This window comes from Lissotriton vulgaris, chromosome 12 (genome assembly GCF_964263255.1).
Source record: "Lissotriton vulgaris chromosome 12, aLisVul1.2, whole genome shotgun sequence".
Taxonomy (NCBI): domain Eukaryota; kingdom Metazoa; phylum Chordata; class Amphibia; order Caudata; family Salamandridae; genus Lissotriton; species Lissotriton vulgaris.
The window spans coordinates 273,718,728-273,741,760 of NC_141700.1; the positions used below are offsets into that span (position 1 = coordinate 273,718,728).

Sequence of the window (23,033 nt, forward strand, 5' to 3'; positions counted from 1 at the left end):
CGGCGGCTGGGTCGCTCTGTAGCTGAAGGAGGTCACGGGAGGCGGGAGGGGTGATCCGGGCGGCCCAGCGGCGGCTGGGTCGCTGAAGCAGGAGCTGGCAGGCAGCAGGAGTGGCGGCTGGCAGGAGGGGTGACCAGGCCTTGACAAAGGCACAGTGGTCACTCTCAGATGGAGAAGTGGCTGGGTTGCGAGAGAAGAGTACTGCTTAGGAGCGCACGGCAGTGTATTGCCAGCTTGGATATGTCGGGACATAGAAGGCATGAGTTCTGGTCACCCCTGCTGAGTTGGTGTGAGCAACAAGATAGAGAATCAGATCAGGGGTCCAATGATTAAGCCTTATCTGCCTCGGCTGGCACTTTTTTTCTAAAGAAGCAGGTCTGTTCATAGAGAAAGTGTGATTGAAGAAGGAGGCCTTAAAATCCGTGGGTGGCCTACTTGGCAACATGCCTGCTCAGGTTACAAGACTTGTTTACCAGAGGCTGGTCTGACCCGGCTTATAGAGTAGAATTAAACAATTTAGGCCTACCCAGAATCCACGCAATGATGGACAGAGGACCTGTCCCCAGGACTCTACCCATGGTGACACAGGTAGTTCTCCTGGCTTGACGTGCCTCCCTGCGCCACATCCAATGGTTGAATAGGTTGACCCAGTACACGCCGCTTTGGCAGGGTTCTTATCTCAGAGAGGTCAGCCAATTTGAGGGATTTCGGGCCTGGGATCTTATTGGCATTTTACAGCTTGGGGACATATGGACGGGCGACCACATGCGTACTTTCCAAGACTTGCAGACCCAATACTACCCACACCCCTCTCAATTTTAAAGATACCTGCAACTGCGCCATGCCCTCCACATGCACATACCAAACGCAAACTATGACAGGTAACCTGGAGAAGGGAGGAATCTCTCGTATTTACCGCTCCCTGACAAATAACACTCCAAATTCGTGGGTCGACTTAGAAACCAGTTGGAGGGATGGACCGGACCTCTTGAGGAGAGGACTGGAAAGACGCATTGATGGCGCCTAAAACAGTCACCACTTCAGCTAGTCTCCGTCTGGTCCAGATGTACTATATGCATGCTGCCTATCTCACACCAAAACGCCTTCACACTGCGAGCAAGACCAAGCGGATTTTTTTCGTATGGTATGGTCCTGCCCCATTTTTGCACAATATTGGGACTCATAGAAAAAGAGCTCACAGAGGATCTTGGCTGAGAGGTCCCACATAACCCACTAAATGTGCTCCCGGGTATCACAGATTGGTTAGACAGCTCTAGATTCGATAAACCATTTCTTCTGACCACGGCCATGGTGGTGGCCAAGAGCTACATTGCTGCTAATTGGATAAAGCCTGACCCACCCACCATGACAAAATTACACAGAAGGGTGCACTGGTGCGCAGCACAAGAGAAGGCTATGTATGAGGCTAGGGGGTGCCCGGCGAAACATTGTAAAGTATGGGGCAAATGACTCGGGCAGATAGAGTGAAAATACCTCACTTCAGGAACTGTGAGCAATATGCAAGCTTTTCTGAGACATAGGGCTAGATGTAGGTAAATTGGATTTACCGATTCTAAAATACCGAATTTTACCGATTCAGGTTTTTTTGAATCGGTAAATCCTATGTAGGTAAAAAAATTGGTAAAAAATACCGAATCGGTGAGATTCGGTATTTACTGAATCGGTATTTACCGATTCGGTATTTGCCATGGATTCCTATGGGCCTGGAGGCCCATAGGAATGAATGTCAATTACCGAATCGGTAAAATTGGGAAAAAGTCAAGGCTGGCAGGGTGTCACTTTGACACCCTGTTGCACCCCTGATTAGTGTTGGTGTGTACATGTGGCATACATACATGCCCTAAGGGCATGTATGTCTGTCACATGGTACAGGTGTAAATGCACATTTATGCATTTACATAGGAATTCCTTATTTACCACCAACTAATAGTTGGTGGTAAATAGCGAATTCCTTAAGCACAGAAGCACTCTTTTAAGTGCTTCCTACATCTCATTTACTGATTCGGTAAATTCCGAATCAGTAAATGTTGATTCGGTAAATACCGAATCAACATTTACCGATTCGGAATTTACCGAATCGGTGAAAAAGCCTCCTACATAGGAAAAGACTTTTACCGGTCGGTAACGGCCGATTTCGTCCGTTACCGACCGGTAAAAGCCTACCTACATCTGGCCCTAGGTATTGCAAATGTTTTCTCTATATATCTAACATGGTGAAATATTATAACTGCTTTAACACGCTACTGTCGATGAATGCTGGTTTTCTTTTTCCAAAAACCAATAAAATTGCTTATCAACAAAAAAAATCCAAGGGTGGGTTTGTGTAAAACCCTGCCTATCTTCCGTTTTATTTCCCAGCAAAAAGGGCAATACACCTCGGTCAAGGTGCAAGTGGAATGGTGTTTATGAGGCAAATGACGACCAAAAATGAAAAAAAATCACAACTCCCCTATAACCTTCCCCTGTTCAAGGGGAATTGCATTTTTTTGCATTCATAACCATGCCTGACCTTAATTGTCTTTAAGATTTCCTTGTTCTTTCTTGCCCCCTCCTTGGCCAAAGGCTGGGGATGTATTTCTTCTATATCTATTGACCAATGGGGGTTGGAGATGTCCTGGCTCCCCTGCTCTGTTCAACAGAGGACATTTTTAGTACTATTAACCCCATCTCCGTGTATATTAGCTCATCTCGGGCTTAGTCAAGGACAAGGGGATGCTCCTTATTGGTCTTCCATTTAACCAAAGGATGAGCTGTCTTGTCCAAGTGTGGTCAGGAAAGTGAAACCCTTCTCACACCCTGCCTTGCCCAAGGATGGAGTAGGAGCATAATTGTTCAATGTCACCTTGGATAAGAGGTGAGAATTTAGCCCCCCATACTGTTCAAATAAGGGAGTTTTATAACGCGCAAAACTTAGCCCCAAGGGGCATCAAGGCGCAAAAACAGACAAACAAAAGTCCAAAACTACCAACTGCAAAATCAAAATACCGCTAGGAGCAGAGCCGCTAATATGCCTGAGAGAAGAGCCAGGTCTTCAGGCGCTTCCTCAAAACCACCAAAGAAGACTGACTGGAGAGCTCCAAAGGGAGGGAGTTCCAAAGTTTTGGAGCCAGGGTAGAAAATGCTCTACCTCCCCATTTAGCCTTCACAAATCTGGGAACCGAGAGCATGTTCTTAGATGCAGAGCGTAGAGTTCTTTGAGGGGTATCAACGCGTAGGAGGGACCTAATACCCTCTGAGCCTGAGCCATGAATTGCACCATGGGCCAGACAAAGAAGTTTGAAGGAAATCCGAGAGGAGATCGGAAGCCAATGTAGGTCCCTTCTGGCCATGGTTACAGAGGCAAGCCTAGGGAGATTCAGGATCATCCTGGCCGCGGAATTCTGCACCATTTGGAGGCGGTGGATGGAACTTTTGTTAATGCCACTGTAAAGGGCTTTACAATAGTCTAATCTAGATGACACTAAGGCAACAGTAGATTGTTTCCGGGCTGCCTGAGATAGATACAGGGCAATCTTCCTCAGTGTTCTAATTATGGCACAGCAAGTAGACACCGTTCTGTTTACCTGAGAATCAAATGAGAGAACAGGGTCAATTAGGACACCAAGGTTCCTGGCGGAAAGAGTGGGAAGAGGGCAGTCCCCCAGTGAAAATGCAGGGAGACATTGAGGTTGTTAAGCCCTGCCTCACCAAAGACAGAAGTGGGGTTTATTACCAAACAGCAGGAAAAGACTTAAGTGCAGGTATTACTAATTACCAAAATACAGTGCTCCCAAGTCTTCCGACTGGGGCACATGAACCCAGAAGGTGAAACAATGGGACACACATCAAAGGTCAGATGTACCCATTGATTTCTCATGGCACAACTATGTAACAACGTGTACAGACTGCATAAGAGATACCAGTGTGAAAGAATGGACTTAAAAACTGGTAAAATGCACATCTGCAAAGCATTAAGGAAGAAACAGAGCTAGGGGAGATAGAAGGGAATAGGAGAAGCAAAAGAGAGGTGTGGAAGGAGAAAGAATGGGCTGGGAAAGAGGAACATCTGAATCATTGCCTGTAATTCAGAGTGCCGGAACTGAACAAATTAGCAAATTGACAGTATGTGAACAAATCAAGGTCTTAAGTAACTGTGGAGGTGTAGATTTTCAGATGTATAGTACAGATCATTTGAATAATGCCAGGGGACATAGAGAATGAATGCTGCAGAACTTGATTGCTCCAAAGATTGGGAACTCTTTTTTGTTTTGGACTCTACTTCCTGCGATGTTAAGTATTTCTGGCAGATTCTTGAGCAGCTCTTAATAGAATAAAATGTAAAGTCATCAGTCCATTGTGACAATCAGTCCATTGTGACAACCAGAAAATCAAGCCAGCTTTCATAAGAACTAAAAAAAAAAACTGCTTTGCCACTAATAACAGGATTTCCAACTTCAAAGCATGACAGGATTTAGGATTGAACAGCAGAAAAATGCTGGGTAATTTGGCCAGACTCAAGCCATGTAAATGTAAATGTAAATGTGTTTCGATTTATATAGCGCACTATAACCCAGGGGTCTCTAGGCGCTTGCTTAGGGAACCCGTCCTGGTTTTCCCCTGTGAGATACCCCGGTCGGGTGTCCACAAGGTGAAAGCCAGGCATCCCGCCGCGAGGGGCCATAGTGGAGATTAAGCAAGCTATTGCCCAGAGTCGCAGAGTGTGATCCCGTGAGTCGAGTAGGCACCAGAGCGAGAATTGTCGACTCCGTGGAATTTTTGAGCCCGAGACCCGCCGAGGCGGGGAATCGAACCCTGGTCCACGGCCGATCTCAGCTTCCGGGTCTGCCGCCTCTAACCCCTGAGCCACACTTCTCCACTTCTCCATACTAATCCCACTTGAATGAATTTCCGACCAGACAGACTGATTTGCATTTAATTAAGCTTATATTGATCTATATGTTCATAATATTTATATAAATGATACGCAAGGGACTTCCAGTCCCAGAGTGACTAGCGCCAGGAGGCTCCCACGCACGCATCGGAGAGAAGGCGGACACAACACCGGGCAGCGCTACATAGCGCAATTTGTTTTCCCGCTGCACAGTACGATCTGGCAAGGGACTTCCAGTCCCAGAATGACTAACAGCAGGTGGCACCAATGCAAGCCATACCCCTAGCACGTTCTACTTCCCCACTGCATGGGACGATTTGGCAACATACTTCCAGTCCCAGAGTGACTAGTGCCAGGAGGTGCCAATGCGAGCACAAGCAAGAAGGTGGGCACACAACCTGGGCAGTGCTACCTTGTGCGTTCTGCTAAGCCGCTGCTTGGGACGCGCCTGAGCAAAACCCGGGCCAAAGGCTGGCCTGTCCGTGCCCATCAGAGCCTGTCGAACGCTGGGCCATCCCCCTTGGCTTCGTTATTTTGAGGTACAGTTTTTTTACGGAGTTTCCTCCTCAAACCCCTTTTTGGAATGGCTTTAACTGGTCAATAAAGAGCAATAAAATTTGTTTTAATTTGCTGTCTGTTGAGTGGTCTTGTGATTTCAACTCAGATGGCTAAGTGCAAGTTGGGCCAAATTCTGAAAGGGCTGCCGTCAAGAAAGTTAGAACCCTTGATGGGTACATTGAAAAGGCTGTGGGCGCTCTAGACAAAGAAATCCTTCTTGCTGAGTAACGGCTCTCTATAGTCCTGTCACAATCTGATCCAGAAGTCCACGCTAGCTCTACTAAACAGGACGGTGTGGATAGAACTCATTTCACTAAACAGGTTTCTTCCCCTCCTGCTCAAACTGTCATTCAAACTACGTCGTTATCCATAAAATGGAAAAGAGGGCTGTTAAATGTGACGCCAACATGAATAAGAAAAGTGAGAATGCGTTTATTGACTGGATCCTCCAGCACCAGCTGACAAGTGAAGCACATCAACATTTTAAGGTGAGCTTCATTAAGCACTTAGTTACAACAAGGGACTTCACTCAGAAAGACTGTCAATCCTATTAAGCCAGCTCTTTTGAATTCTTCCACACCGCATCTTCATTTTATTTGTAAAGAAACCACTGAAGGTTAGTTTAAGCAATTCAGCAAATACATTGTTGATCTTATTGAGTATAAGATGTCCGGGTTGTACAAACGCTTGGGGCACATTGAAGCCAAATTAAGAACTTTGGACATCAGACTGGACCATAGCGGGGTTGGAGGGGTCAATATTGTTGAGCAGAGAACCCCAGGTTCTGCTCAGGACTTACAGGCTGCAGTAGTGGGGCGGGGCGGTCTCTTACCTATTCATTGAGTGAGGTCTCTGTGCCCGGCTTGTTGTTTTATCTCCCCTGGTTTTGAGGGAAACTGTATCATCTGACACATTAGTGGGGGTGGGCGGGGGGGGGGGGGGCACCGCTCAATAGGAAACCCTGCCCACTCTGTTAAATCAGCTTTAAATCAGCAGGGTTAATTTCTGCCTGCGCTTTCAGATGTCATCTCTCTTCGGCTGTGTGCCCATATGTGGACATCTTGGCAGATGTTCCAATGCTGCGCCCCAAAGTAAGTGAGTCCACCCTGGAACTTATTAACACATCTGTAGACTGGATTAATGAGAATTATAGGCTTGTTAATTTTCTGACGTCCTTATGGTCAAAAGGGTGGGATGGATTGGGAAAAATGTACAAGGAATTTGAGGGTAATTGTGTCATTGTCACTTTCAAGACACCTAATTGGGACCTCCAAACAAGGCAATTCCAATAGTGGTAAGATTAAGATCCTGCCCCTTGGGTTCTTTTATAGATATCTGCCAAAGCCCCCCATCCCAAATACCTCCTTTTACTGTCCCTATTCATAACCGCCTTTCTCCCTTAGGTGATCTCTCTGAAAATGACTGACTCAGCCCGTATAATGCGATAAATCCCTTCCTCAATCAGGAGGTTAGTAGGGATCTGGGCAACTTGGCTGTTCATCTTAGTTTACCTGATACCTTGGAATTCACTACTAACCTTAAGGGTAAAGAGATGCCTAAGCCACCCAATGAGTCAACAATCTTGCCTGTCCATTTTCTTAAAGTCGACTCCAGGTTTGCATTTGGTGTGGAGAAATGTTAATATGATGACCCTATTAGACAAAATTGCTCTAACCACCTCCCGGTGGTACATGTCTGCCATAACCTGACTGAGAGCCATTGGGTTGTGTCCACTCAGTTTGTTAGGAGCTAGTAGTCTGCTGATGAAACCTAGCGGACCAAGACCAGGTGGGCATAAGTGGTTTGATCAATAATGCAGAAAGGACTCAATGCAACTTCACAAGGCCCTAAAGAAAACACCCAGGGATTCCCATGGAAAGTAACCAATGTAGAGTGGACTACAGAATTGCCCAAATTACAAGACGTAAAGATTTCAGAATGAATCCTGGGGCGAGTTGGTTATGGCTTGCAGGTCGAAAGGCCCTAGAGCTTTTCCGGCAGCTACAGCAAACATTAAATTTGTGGGGGTTAAGCCCAATACCGTTCTTACTGCCATCAGCCAGGAGGCCCGAGTCAGCCATTTTAAGGCAGTCTATGGGTCCACGAGTGCCACTCAGTCTAGCGTGGAGAAGGTAGCATTTCCCCTAGCATGGGAATTCACAGTTTAGGAAGTGAGGGAGGGAACTAATAAAAGTCCACTTATGAAGGCCCCTGGCCCGGATGGGGTTCCCATGATCTGTGGTCCCAGGATCTGTGGTCCCCTCTGTTGTGAACCGTTTCAATGCTCTCTGTAAGACAGGCCTTCCTCAATCATGGCGTACAGCTGTAATAGTCTCAGTATTCAAAAAGGTCAACCCTTAATCCCCAGAGTGCTATCGGCCGATATCTCTATTGGACTCTGCGGTCAAGCTGAAGGGGAGAACGGTGTTGGAACGCCTTCTAGACTGGGTTAGGGATAACGACACCCTGTCGGAGGCACGGGATGGCTTCTGTGAGGCGCTAGGCACGATGGAGCAATGCCTTAACTTGCACCTGCTGATTAGTAAATACACCATCGCCAAGCAGGGCTTCATCTGCCTGGCCTTCATGGACCTATACTGCACCTTCGAAAGTGTGGTGAAGTCTAAATTCTAGTAGATTCTGACTGAAATAGGGTTTAAGGGCGACCTTGTTCAGTTTTTGAGAGCCCTGCATTATGACATCTCTACATCAGTGAGGTTTGATCCCTCAGGAGAGAGGACAGATTGGTTCAAGATAGAGCGAGGGGTACATCAAGGGAGTTTTAATGCCCCCTTGTTGTTCGGGCTGTATATAAATGGCCTAGGCACCGCTCTGTCTGTCAACATTTCTGATGCCCTTCAAATGACAATAAAAAGGTTCCTTTCCTGTTATAAACGGACTATGTCATTTTACTTTCAAGAACCCCAAACGGTCTCAATATTCTGTTTCAGGAATTCATCATCTTTCTTGGCTCTCTTGGTTCGGTTACCAACCGTTCTAAAAACTTTTTATTGACTTGCAAGCACACCAAGATGCGGGGTGTTAAGTTATAACACTCAGTGGCTCTCACTCAGGATTTTTCTTAGGCGTTGTTGTTTTTGATGCGAATGGCAATTAGGGACACTGTACGGCTAAAGAAATTTGCATGTTCAACTGAACACGTTTTTAACCTTGCCAGTCATATTTAAGACAGAACGCTATGTGATGCGGAAGGTTATTAGCATGCCGGGTTTATGTCTCTGCAATGCATTCCTATACAGCTGGATGCAGTGAGTTGCGTTAAGTTGCTGCCTCTAGCAGGCCAGATCGGTTTGGGTGGAGCAAGTTACATTGCAGATGAACATTTCTCTAGGCCAGAGGGTTAGGGAAAAGTCATTCACATGGCAGACAAGTGTTTCAGAAAGGACTCGTCAGGCCAAAATGATACAACCTGGGCACCTCTAAAGGTGGGGAAGAGGGGCGGAAGTTTGTCAGTTGGGATAGGGGGTTCTGAATCTGCAGTGGCTCTTCAAATCACCTATTCAGAGGTCATTATTTCCTTTCCTGACTTGAAGTGACCTTGGAGTACTGCAATCTTTAGATGTTTGATGATGTGGTTCGATCACTGTCTGGTCCCTTGAGGAGGGGTCAGTGGACATTTATTCACTTAACTAGTGGTTGGCTCGTTCTCCAAAATAATATAATTCAACTGAGTATTTTATACACAGGATTAAGTATACCACATTGTTTGAGTCATATGTAAATCTCCTGTTTTATTATATACATTCATTTTGACAAGTCTTGTCACCCAGAATAAATAAATCCCCAGCACCTGACAAGTAAAAACAAGCCCCTTCATTTTCAAAAATTTCATCCAAAGTATGGCTCGAGAATCCACACATTCCGATCCCTACAGGTCTTTCTCTAAACATATTGCGGAGATCAGAAATGGAAGGATTGTATAAATTAGTAGCATCGTAATCACAGACAATGAAAAGTTCTTTAATTTTCATAGGGATCACTGACATAATATCGATCCAACAAATATCGAACAACACTAATATCGGAAATGACATCTCCAAAACGAAAGTATCAACTTAATATACCCAACTATTTAAATCACAAATATCGAGCACACAAATATCGGTGTCAATAACAAATTTTACATACATCAATTAAAAAAATAGGAAACACAAATACTGTCACCTATAAATTAACATATAACATGTAAAAAATATCGATTCCCACAATATTGACTACAATATTGTCACCAACATAACTAGTAAATCCTTGAAAAATACACCAAAAAACCAATTACTTCAAATAAACACAAAACTTGTAATAAACATCTATAATTGAATGAAACTATATTTCATCAACAACAAATGAAACAATCATCCCCACAAAATCGTGCCCCTAAAATATATACAATAAAAACACCAAACACATTACTACAAACTATAAACATTTAAACACAAACATAAATATATAATACACATTTACAAATAAATTCATATGTAAATTAAATAAAGTATATATTATACTACAAAAAGAAAAACATAAGTTAGAGTTTACCAAACAAGGACTTAACTGATAAAAATATATATATATATATACTTAACCTATAAAATAAAACTATAAACAACTTTAACCAATAAAATCAAACAAACAATTAAATCAAGAATATAAAAGGCACACTAATTAAAACAACGAAATGATCCAAAAAAAGACAAATGCTGCAAAGAGGAATGAAACTCTTCTAGATTCTCACAACAAAGGCTTAAAAAAATAAATAATATATTATAACAACTACATAATCAATTAAATAATTATTAAATGTAACCCCTTCGATGCTCATGACGTAGCGGTTCTGTCATGAGCATCGGTTGGGCCGTGCTTATGACGGAACCGCTCCGTCATGAGCACAGCCCCTGGGGAAGCGCTGACGCTCCCACTGGGGTATCGATCTTGCCTCCACAGAGGGGGATGGCAGCCGAAGAGTTTCCGCTGCCACCCTCGATCCCCCCACGCTTTCCCATGGCGTCAGCATGCACATTGCGCACAGCGTCGCGATCGTGCTGCAGGAATGCCCCCACTAGGCACCAGGGATTTATTTTGTAAAAGGAAGCGACCCCTTGGGCAAGGGTCACTTCCTACAGGGGGCAATTTAATTAAAGACTTTTTTGCCCCCCCCTGGGGCCAGATGGCCTTGTTTTTGTGGCGTTTCTGGCCCCAGGGGGGCAGAAAAGCCAACTAGAGCCAGGAATTTTTTGGGGAAGGGTCGCTTCCAGGGCCTCATTTTTAAAAATCTGTATTCTGCCCCCCCTGGGAGGAGATCGGGCCGTGTATTTGGCCTTTCTGGCCCCAAGAGGGGGGGGGGGGGCAGAATACCCCACTAGACACCTGGGAGTCCTTTTATTATCTAAAGGAAGCAACCCCTTGGGCAAGGGTCGCCTACTTGGGGGGCACATTTTCTTTTTAAGTCTTTTCTGCGCATATCGTTTTTGCTGTCTCTCTGCAGAGTAGGTGCTGGTGAGTGTAGAGGTCTCTTGCAAGTGAATCGTATAGTTTGAGTATATTGATCTTTGTAATAAAGGCACACAAAATCGTGCCCCTAAAATATATACAATAAAAACACCAAACACATTCCTACAAACTATAAACATTTAAACACAAACATAAATATATAATACACATTTACAAACAAATGCATATGTAACTTAAATAAAGTATATATTATACTACAAAAAGAAAAACATAAGTTAGAGTTTACCAAACAAGGACTTAACTGATAAAAATATATATATATACTTAATCTATAAAATAACACTATAAACAACTTTAAACAATAAAATCAAACAAACAATTAAATCAACAATATAAAAGGCACACTAATTAAAACAACGAAATGCTGCAAAAAACGGCAAATGCTGCAAAGAGGAATAAAACTCTTCTAGATTCTCACAACAAAGGCTTAAAAAAAATAATATATAATAACAACTACATAATCAATTAAATAATTATTAAATGTAACCCCTTCGATGCTCATGACGTAGCGGTTCTGTCATGAGCATCGGTTGGGCTGTGCTTATGACGGAACCGCTCCGTCATGAGCACAGCCCCTGGGGAAGCGCTGGCGCTCTCGCCTGGGGTATTGATCTTGCCCCCACAGAGGGGGATGGCAGCGGAAGAGTTTTCCCTGCCACCCTCGATCCCCCACGCTTTCCCATGACGTCAGCATGCACAGCGCACACCGACGTCATCAGGAAGCGATGGACGCGCTGGAAACCATTTGCTTCCAGCGCGTCCAGGAGGAGCAGGTGAGTTTCCATGCTCCTGTGGGTCGGGGGGGATTTTCTTATGTATTGAGGCATTGGGGGAGAGGAAAGAGTATTTCCTCTCCCCTGATGTCTCAATACAGGGCATTCCTGCAGCACGATTGCGCACAGCGTTGCGATCGTGCTGCAGGAATGCCCCCACTAGGCACCAGATATTTATTTTGTAAAAGGAAGCGACCCCTTGGGCAAGGGTCACTTCCTACAGGGGGCAATTTAATTAAAGACTTTTTAGCCCCCCCCCCCCCACCCCCCGGGCCAGATCGCCTTGTTTTTTTGGCGTTTCTGGCCCCGGGGGGCAGAAAAGCCCACTAGAGCCAGGGATTTTTTGGGGAAGGGTCGCTTCCAGGGGCCTCATTTTTAAAAATCTGTATTCTGCCCCCCCTGGGAGCAGATCGGGCCGTGTATTTGGCCTTTCTGGCCCCAGGGGGGGGGGGGCAGAATACCCCACTAGACACCAGGGAGTCCTTTTCTTATCTAAAGGAAGCAACCCCTTGGGCAAGGGTCGCCTACTTAGGGGGCACATTTTTTTAAAGTCTTTTCAGCGCATATAGTTTTTGCTGTCTCTCTGCAGTGTAGGTGCTGGTGAGTGTAGAGGTCTCTTGCAAGTGAATCGTATAGTTTTTGAGTATATTGATCTTTGTAATAAAGGCACACATTTTTTTTACTTACTTATTTTGCACAGTGTTGGTTGTTGTTGCCTTGTTTGTGCAGTCTCCTTTCTTAGGTAGGATATTGGCTAGCCACAGGATTACTGCTCAGAAGGTAGTTGGTATGCTTTTTTAGTCTACCTCTGTCTTCCTCTGACCATGGTTCAGAGACTGACTATGCATCTGAGGCAGAAAAGGGAGGGGAAGATTCAGGCAGTGAGTTTTGTCTCCACATGGCATCATCGGATGATGAAGCTACGCTCAGTGTGGATGAAGTGCCTGTGTTAGAGGAGGACATTGATGTGTGATAGTGTGGCAAGAGGCATCTAGGCTGCAGCCTGGGGCTGCAAGACTTCCTGTTGGTATAGTGCGGCAAGAGGCATCTGGGCTGCTGCCTGGGGCTGCAAGGATTCCCGTTGAAAGTGCTGACGTCTGGGTTGCCCCAGGCATGGTGCAGCTGGCATTGCCAGACTTTACTGGTGTTCCAGGGTGTAGAGTGAATACAGAAAACTTGTTGCCGATACATTTTTTTCAGTTGTTTATGGAAGATGTATTTTTAGCAGAGATTGTTGAGCAGACTAATTTGTATGCCGAACAGTTTTTGAGGGACAACAGTGCCAGCCTTAAGCCCCACTCTAGAGCAACCCGGTGGACTCCTACAAATCTGGAAGAGATGAAGAAGTTCTTGGGCTTAACTTTTTTGATGGGCTTGCTAAGGAAGCCATCAATGGCTTCATATTGGTCTACTAGTCCCTTGATGGCAACTGCTATATTTCCGGCAGTCATGAGTCATGACAGGTATTTGCGTCTGCTTCAGATGATGCATTTTGTCGATAATGGTTTAGCGTTGCCACAAGTTCACCCTGATTGTGACCGTCTTTTTAAGATTCGGCCTGTCATTTATCACTTTGTTGATCGATTTTCTGAGATCTATGCTCCAGGAAAAGAAATTGCAGTGGATGAGTCTTTTGTATTGTTCAAGGGCCGCTTGGTTTTTAGGCAATACATTCATAGTAAGAGGCTATGGAATTAAGCTATATATGCTGGATATGTCTCTAATTTCAGGGTGTAGACAGGTAAGGAATCTAGGTTTAACTTCCCTGGTTGTCCATCCACTTTTGGAGTGACTGAGAAAATTGTGTGGGAACTTGGTAGAGGATTTTTTAACAAAGGCCACCATCTATTTGTAGATAACTTCTTTCTTGGAAAAAGACTTTGCATCGGGCACAGTGCTCAAAAGTGAGATATCATTTTACTCGGGAGAACAAGGTGAACACTGGGTGGTAGGACATTTGTGCCGGCACTGTGATTCCACACAAAAATATGTGGAAAATGTGTTTTTTTCAGCTAAATTTGAGGGTGTCATGGCATTCTGGGTAGGAAAACGTTGGGGAATCCACGCAAGCCATACCTCATTGGACTCCCCCGGGTGTCTAGTTTCCAGAAATGTGTGGGTTAGGTAGGTTTCCCTCGATGGCTGCAGAGCCCCAGGCCAAAAACTCATAGGACCCCCCCTTGCAAAACCAGGTTGGTTTGTGATAGGTAATTTTAATGTCACCTCAATAGGTTTTGGGCCCTTGCCTGTAGCGGGTCCTTGACCCACCCACGCAAGTGATGTACCATTTTTATCGGGAGACCCGGGGGGAAAGCCGGGTGGGAGGAAATTTGTGGATCCACGCAGATTCCAGAACTTTCTACCATAGAAATGTGTGGAAAATGTGTTTTAGGTTTGCAAAAGATTCTGGGTACCATAACCTGGTAGGAGGCAGCCAAGTCACCCCATCCTGGATTCCCCTGGGTGTCTTGTTTTCAAAAATGTATAGGTTTGCTAGGTTTCCCTAGGTGCCGGCAGAGCTATGGTTCAAAAACTACAGCTAGACACTTCGCCAAAAAAGGGTAATTTTTCACTGCAAATTTGTGTCTATGTTGCGTTTTGCGTAGTTTCCTGTCGCGGGCACTAGGCCGACCCACAAAAGTGAGGTACCATTTTCCTCTGAAGACTTTGGGGAACGCGGGGTAGGTGGAAATTTGTGGATCCACACAGATTTCAGAACCTTCCACCACAGAAATGTGGGGAAAATTATTTTTTTTGACACTTTTTTAGAATTGCAAGGGATTCTGGGTAACAGAACCTGGCGGGAGGTACTCAGGTCACCCCATCCTCGATTTCCCTGGGTGTCTAGTTTAAAAATTTGTATAGGTTTGATAGGTTTCCCTAGGTGCCGGCAGAGCTATGGTTAAAAAACTACAGCTAAGCACTTTAAAAGGGTCATTTTTCACTGCAAAATTGAGGTGGGTCCACGTTGCGTTTTGCGCCGTTTCCTGTTGCAGGGCACTAGGCTGACCCACACAAGTGAGGTACCATTGTTCTTGGAAGACTTTGGGGAACGCTGGGGGGTGGCATTTGTGGATCCATGCAGATTACAGAACTTTCCAACACAGAAATGTGTTTTTTTGGACAATTTTTTAGGTTTGTAAGGGATTCTGGGTTACAAAACCTGGTGGAAACCAGTCAAGTCACCCCATCCTGGATTCCCCTGGGTGGCTTGTTTTTAAAAATGTATAGGTTTGCAAGGTTTCCCTAGGTGCCGGCAGAGCTAAGGTTAAAAAACTACAGCTAGGCACTTTGCCAAAAAAGGGTCATTTTTCACAGTGAAATTGGGGTGTGTCCACGTTGCGTTTTGCGCCATTTCCTGTTGTGGGCACTATGCTTACCCACACAAATGAGGTACCATTTTTATCGGGAGACTTAGGGTAATTCAGATTTGTAAAGCAACTGTTATTACCTATTGGCTTTCGATGCATTTCTGCCTTCCAAATGAAAGACATTGTGTAAAAAAGAAGTCATTTTGAAAAATGACCGATAATTCTCATGCTAGTATGAGTATTCCCAATTTTGGAAATGTGCAAATATCTACTGTTTCTTTTTTTGTAATTTTTTTATCCAGTACATTTTTTTATTAAGTTCATTACAACAGATGGAAAGTGATTTCTCATTCTCGTAAAGGTCAATGTTCATTGGTGGCTGGGACTTTAGGTTGGGGGAGCTGGTTTCATGTGGAAGCAATTTAGGTAAGGTAGACTGCTTAAATTCTGAACCTATGCAAAGTTTCACTAAATGGGTTTATGGGGTGATGAGGAGGAAGTAGCACTAAAGGAATAAGTTAGATTGGTCCCAAAACAAAATTGGAATGTACTCGAGAAAACCCCGCTAGTACCACAGATATATCAGAGGGTCGTGATAAGATTTTTTTTAACTGACAGCCAGACATCCAGTTGTTCCACAGGACAAAGGAATTCCTCCCTCAAGTAGAATGAGCAAAGACCATAAAAAATGTGGAATGTGCCAAACAAAGTAAGATATGGAATTTAAGACCAGACCATTTGTCAGCAGTCTACCCTCTGGAAAACCAAAGCTTGGAGTAATGTGTAGATTGTACACTAAATTACAACAGTTTGGCAAATAGTTTGGGCAGTAATCACGTACATACTGAAGGTTGGCGTTATGGTGTTTCAATAAGAATAGGACATCAAGCTCTTCACACGCAAAGGGAAGGTACAGATAAGGAGCAGAAAAACTACCTGACCAGACGTTGAACCCTCCTCCTGACCACCCCTCACAAAAAAAACATAGCACTAGACAAAGGTGGAAGCTCCTTCAGCCACTGCCACGGTGACTGCCTCCTACGGGTTTCCCTCAAAGCTGATCACCGATTGACCTCCAAGCTTTATAGCCAAATTGTATCGATCTTGGACATCTTCGTAGGTGTTGGCCTGATACTCGTGCTTGACTCCTGAACACTTCTTTTTAACTGCAACATTGGAGCTAGCATAAATCATTTTACTCTTCAGAGGCGCACAGTCTGGAGCCCAGAAGACAAAAACCAGATCCTCCTTCTTGCCTTCATTGGTCTCATAACAGGCATCGAAAAGGGCATTGAGGCAATCGTCTTTTGGAAGCATGTCGATGAATCGCTTGTACGCATCCTCACACGCAGAACAATCGCCTACAAGGATCTCCTTTCCTTCTTTAATGATTATGCTTTTTTTGCCCGGGCTTAAGCAGAAAATGATCGCCTTCTTCCTCTTTTTAATTTCTTCTGGGGTCGAGTGTTTCCTCACCTTCATCTCATTGAACGCAGTGACAACGTTATCATCTACGGAAACACCGGAAGCCATGATGTTCAAGAAGGTTAGAGAGGCCGGCTTCAGGAACGTCCTGTCACGCTCTTGTACTGACGCTGACTGTTTCAAAACTCTATATTTTGTTCCCATTTCAGAAATTCATAGGTGTCTTTCATACCGATTTTTCCATGTATGCATTTTCCCACAATAATAAAAAGCTATTGCAAATTGGTTCTCAGTTTTTGACTCTGGGTTCGTCGGGTTCTTGGTGAACCTACAAGTTCTATATATCCCCACAACCAGTAAGGTCCAGCGGATGTAATGGTATATTGCTTTCAAAGAGCTGTCATAATTAGAAGTTACAGGTAAAAACGTTGACACAAAAGGCTGTTTTTTCAACTAATTTTCAATTTTTCCTTTATTTAACTGTTAGTTTCTATAAGGAAACCTTGATGGATGTACACAAATTACCCCTTGCTGAATTCAGAATGTTGTCTACTTTTCTGAAATGTATAGCTTTCCAGGATCCATTATTGTTTTCATACCCATTTCTACCATTAACTGGAAGGAGGTTGAAAGCCCAAAAAAGAGCAAAAATAGGCTATGTCCCAGAAAAATGCCAAAACTGTGTAAAAAATCTTGTTTTTCTGACAAAAGTCTGTAATTTCATAAAAGCTGGGAAAATGGTGATTTTAGCCCCACAAATACTTTTTTGATACCATCTGCAGGGAAAAACTCAGACGCTTTCATTTGCAGCCCTTTTTCCCATTTTTCCCCAAAAACTAAATTTAGCTGTATTTTGGCTAATTTCTGGGACCCCTCCAGGGGAATCCACAAACCCTGGGTACCTTTACAATCCCCATGATGTTGGAAAAAAAGGACGCATGTTTGGCATGGATACCTTATGTGGTCAAAACGTTACAGGGGCCTAAGCGCGCACTACCCCAAATAGCCAAAAAAAGGCTTAGCACAGGGGGGAAAAAGGCCTAGCAGCGAAGGGGTTAAACTAAAAACTAACTGTTATTAAACAACAAAAATAAATTTAACAAATAAATAGCAACACACTAACCTTTATCGTTTTACATTGACTACCTAAAAAAAAACACATCCAAACCAAACTGCCAGAAAATATCATCTATAACAAAGCATCAAGAATATATAAAAAAGAAAGTACGCATAAATAATAAATTATAAACTCTCCTAAACAGTGACTAAAAATAACCCTAACTCCTTAAACCTCGACAAACTAGCAACTAAATACCATTTTTAATTAATCTAACTTTTTTCTCTTTCAACAGAGAAGTAAGCACCTGCTGTACATTAAAACAAGCTCAAAAGAGTAGCTGCAAAATCGTGCAAAACATCTCAACAAAACTACAAGCAAGTAAACAAATGACAAGTAAATAAATTTTTAACATATTAACAACAAACATGCAAAAGTTAAATTATAATATATATTTACACCATTAAACTATTTGCATATATAATGAAAGAAGCCGCCAAATTTGTCACTTCATAGAAAGGAAAGCAATTATTAAATCACATGGGCAACACCTACAACCAAGAAAATACATCAACAGAAACTACAAACTGGAAACGTACTAAATATTATTCTAATGCATGCTATGGGAAGGTAATTACAAAAGATAATTTTGTAATTAATGTAAAAGAGCACAATCACCCCCAAATGTGACAGAAATAGAAGCTAGAGAAATCTTACAAGATAAAAGAAAGGCAAGCACTAGTTCCTAGGAACCCACAAGCAAAATCGTTACAGACATACTACCCAAAGTCCATGTAAACGAGCTAACTACCATCTATTCCCACTTTAAAACATTTAAATGCATGCACTATAAAAAAAAAGCCAAGAGTAATACCCCACCTGCCACTAGAACATACCAAGACATACACATACATGACCATTTAAAAATAATACTTGAGGAACCCTTCCTTTTACAGGACAACCTAAATAATGAAAACTAATCCTACTCTTATCTACAGTAAACAACTAAATTAAACTTACCCAATGTCAAACCTGGATGATGGATGGGACCTTCAACATGTGTTCCAAACCATTCACTCAGATATACACCATACATGGTGAATATCAACACACCAATATCCCATTCATATATGCTTTACTACCAAACAAAGCAGCACCTACAATGAACTCCAAAACTATATAAAATAACAAACATATAATGACTACCGTCCAAAAATTATGAGTAGCGACTTGGTTCTTGGAAAAATGACCCAAAATAACACCAATAACTACAAAATAGAAGGTAGCGTTAAAAAAAAAAAAAGAAAATACCAGCTAAATTAAACTTAGAAAAGACTATCACCCAATAGAAATGATTGAGAAATGGTTATCCGAAAGGTACACCAGGGGTGTGAGCTTGCCCTGATCCTGTTTTTGTTATACATAAATGACCTTGAATCTGGTCTTGTGAACTGATTAACAAGTAGTTAAAAATAAGCCCATGCCGGCACTAATTTACGCGGATGACACCGTGCTGCTTGCTAGGACTGCTAACCGTCTAAATTTACTGATATCTTGTTTTATGAGCTTCATGGAGAAACTATACATGCAGACCAACCTCTACAAGACCTTTATAATGGTATGCAGCATCAGAAATACTAAAATACGTCCCATATGTATAGGAGGCAATCTAATTGAGAGCGTGAGCCAGTTTCCTTTTTTAGGATTGTTGTATGACAAGGCATGCTCCTGGACCCATTCTGTTGGGAGCAGAATAAGTCACTATTCATGAGCTGATGGCTCCATCTTCTCCTTAGCTACCTCCTTCGGGAGCAAATCAATCACTCGTCTTCTGGAAATGTACAGGAGTAAGTGTCTCCCTTCTCGGACTTATGGCTCGGGGGGTATAGGGCTATAGAGACACCAGCAGGGTGCAAGTGGAGTAGAATAGAGTCTGCAGGTGGATACTGAATGTTCCTCCCTCAACCCCTCACTTTATAGTTTACCAGGGGCTAGGCCTGGAATACATGGAGGACCGTGTAAATCTTGCCCTATTGTTACTATGGTATTCAATTTGGTCAAACGATAAAGCTGGTGTTAACCATGCAATTATATCTGATTGCCTGTCTTGCCATCACGGTTCTAACATCCTCTGGCTCAGGTACATCAGGGAGACAATCCTAGCCCTAGGTTTCACACACACATCTTTCAAAACAAAACAAGCATCACAAGGAGAGATGAAGGGGGAATTATGAGCTGTTTTCTATCCCATAGAAGGGCTCAGAGGGGGAGGGTGGGGGGGGGGGGTGGGGGGGGTCGGGGGAAAAAGTAATGAAACCAACAGTCAGAGATTACTGCCTCCTTAAAACTACAGAAGCAGCAGCCCCCTATCTAACTGTTGTAAAGAACATATGGGAACGGATGTTACTGACACGCTTCAGAACAGGCTCTATTAGATGGTATCTGTGCTTTCCCAAGGGACAATTTGCCTTTACAGATATACTAATCTGCCCCTGAGACAAGTCCTCACCAAAGACCATTTTTCTACACTTCGTATTTTTTTGCAAGTTTTATATCCCTCTCACTAAATGTTTTTTACTTACATTATTGCGTAAACACAAGCGTGCAGTTGTAGAGTTGCGTCAATTTTTCTTCAACACCTTGAAGATCCCTCTACTTGCAAGTCTGTAGTTTTTATTTTAAAGAATGCACTTTATTTGCGTTAATGCAATACTGAAACTATGCTGTTTTAGTATTTATCATAAAGGGCCTTGCAGCTTTTATACAATATCGTTTCTTCTACAAATTGATATGCACTGCTTGATTCTGATGTTTTTATATGCCTTTGCTAATGTTTTACCTGTTTTTATTTCTAATGTAATTTCGTGCTTTTATATTTTATGATCTGCTTTCATGAGATCGAAAAAAAGATGAGTTTGAATGGGAAATATAGTAAAAAAAAGTTTATTAAACGTAAAAATTTAAAAAATTGCTGAAAATGTTAAATATGTCAAGCCATGTTGTAAAAAAGTTCGAAAAATTGTAAAGCATAAAATAAATAATAGTATACAATATATACAATTACTTAATATAAACTAATAAAGAATATGTTAATGTTAAAAATGCATTGACAAAAAGTTAAAAAAGGTTTAAAACAATGTAATCAATGAAATACATTTGTTCATTATACAAATGCATATAAAATCTGACTTTTGGTTTTTACAATTAGACTAACAAAATATTTTATTTAATTCACTTTATAATTGCCTATATTTTACTTAAAAATATATTTGCTAAAATGTAAAATTATAATAAATGAAAACTGTAAAAAAAACACAATTTAAAAAAATGTGTGACTTTTTTTACAATACTAAATTTGGAGAAAATCTTTGAAACGAAATGGTTGACATTACTATTCCCACTCCGCTCTAAACCAACTTGGGGAATGTGTCGGACGCAAAAGTGGTAACATTTACTAGTCCCACTCCAATCTAAATCAACTTGGGGAAGGTTTTTTTATTTTACAACCAGATTTAATTGGTTTTCAAAAGCATCAGCTACAATCATGAGTCTTACGCACTTCCAATCTAGTACATAGTACATGCTATTAGCAATCTTGGTGCATTTATTTAACACTTAATCCCGGCAAAACAATGCCCCCTCCCCCCTTTGAGTTGCGCCTATACATATATAGTCTGATCCCTGAGTATTCATGGGTTCGTAGTTGTCGAGCGTCTTTCCTAGCACACTTCTGCATCTGTCAGTCAGTCAATCCACTTTATTCGAATAATTAAAATCATAAAAGCACAAAAAACAAACAGACATAGACAATATTACAAAACATTAGGCATAATGTTTAAAATACATAGACAATATTACAGTTCATTTGGGATTAATGTTTGTAAACAGTATCAAAAAATAAAACATCTTATCTAAGTTGCCAAGATTTTTTGTAAAAATTACAACAATCCTTAAAATCTTAATTAGGGTTTAATCATCCTCAAATACCTTTTGTTCTTTAGCCTCACTGCAGCTACAAGAAAAGATGCAATATTAAAAATATCACCTGGGTTACACAATGACTGTAAAAAAAATAACGCTGGTCTACCCTGAGAAAAACCCCTTCCTCTCTTAGGATAGGTACTAAATATCTTGTGCGAATACTAGAAGTCACAGAACATCATAAAATGTAAAGTATCCTGAGATGAGAAATTATCACATTGGCAAGGTTCTGCATCATCAGGATTACACCATCCCTGGTAATCCCCCAATGTGAAGTGGATCAAATTAAAGCGGAGCCTAGTTAGGAGCCAACGATGGTAAGGATTATTTGCCATTGACAAGTAAGGTTCCATATTGATGGTTGTTTTTAACAAGGAATGAGCCCTAACTAAAGGATTACATAGCTCCTGCTCTTCTCGGACCAGCATCAAAAGATTCGTAAAATTCAATTTTAGCCCCATCACATCCTCCTTCCGGATCTTATCAGGCTCCTCATAAAGTTCTGGCCGTCCTATTTTGAATAACATTTTTAACGTAGAGCAGCCACTTAATTTTAGAAGATTTGTCCAACTTCACGCAGTCCCGTAAAATCATATGATTCAGGGTTAAATCAGGGTTAAGCCAAGTTTTGAGCCAACAAAGCAATGGAGCTGTACTCAAAATATCAGTAACGTAGCCTAATCCTAATTCTTGATGTATAGCATACGATGGGGTGGATTGTGGAAAAGACAAGAGACTCCTTAAGAATTTATTTTCAACTATATTAATCTCAGCCTGATCTTTATAGCCAAAATAGAGGATCCAAAGGCCACAATGGCCAAACACTTTGCTTTATAAACCTTTAAAATGGCCTCTATTGGTCTAGCCCCCAAACGCTGGGCAAACCCTAAAAGAGATAGGGAAGATCGTGTAACTGCGTTCTTTTTGACATTTTGTTGCAAAACCCAAGTTGACCTATCATCAATAAGGACCCCCAGATAAGTAAGAAAGGACGCAGAGGAGACTTCCACTCCATTACAATAGAAGGACTTTGTTTTTCTGGGCTTGTGACCCACTGTCATAGAGTGTGACTTTCCAATATTCACAATCAGGTCCAGAGAGTGCATGTACGCCCCAAAGGCATCTAAAAGCCGCTGAAGGCCTACCGCAGTGCGGGCTAAAAGTACAGCATCGGCCGCGTATAAGAGAACAGGAATTAGACAGTCTCCCACACCCAGAATATCCAATGCAGCCTCCACAAGTGATTTATCCAGATCGTTAATATAAAGAGTAAAAAGCAGGGGTCCCAAAATGCATCCCTGCCGGACGCCCCTACCTGATTTAAAAGACCTAGTACAATCACCAGCCTGGGATATTTTAACCGAAGCGGTAAGATCTTGATGAAGATTAGCTCAAAAATAGACTAGACAGGGATCAAGTCCTTTTTCCAACAAAATATTCCATAGCTTTGACCTGTTAACCAGGTCAAACGCAGAGGATAGATCCATAAATGCCATCCTCAAGCAACCCTC

At 42.4% G+C, this 23,033-nt stretch overlaps 1 protein-coding gene and 1 pseudogene across 2 annotated transcripts in view; both read right to left on the reverse strand.

Annotated features, from left to right (window-relative positions):
• The window catches only part of USP21 (ubiquitin specific peptidase 21), a 558,274-nt gene that overhangs the window by 296,084 nt on the left and 239,157 nt on the right, over positions 1-23,033 (reverse strand). The gene's annotated exons all lie outside the window — the stretch shown is intronic.
• On the reverse strand, positions 15,962-16,592 carry LOC147673944 (cofilin-1 pseudogene; annotated as a pseudogene).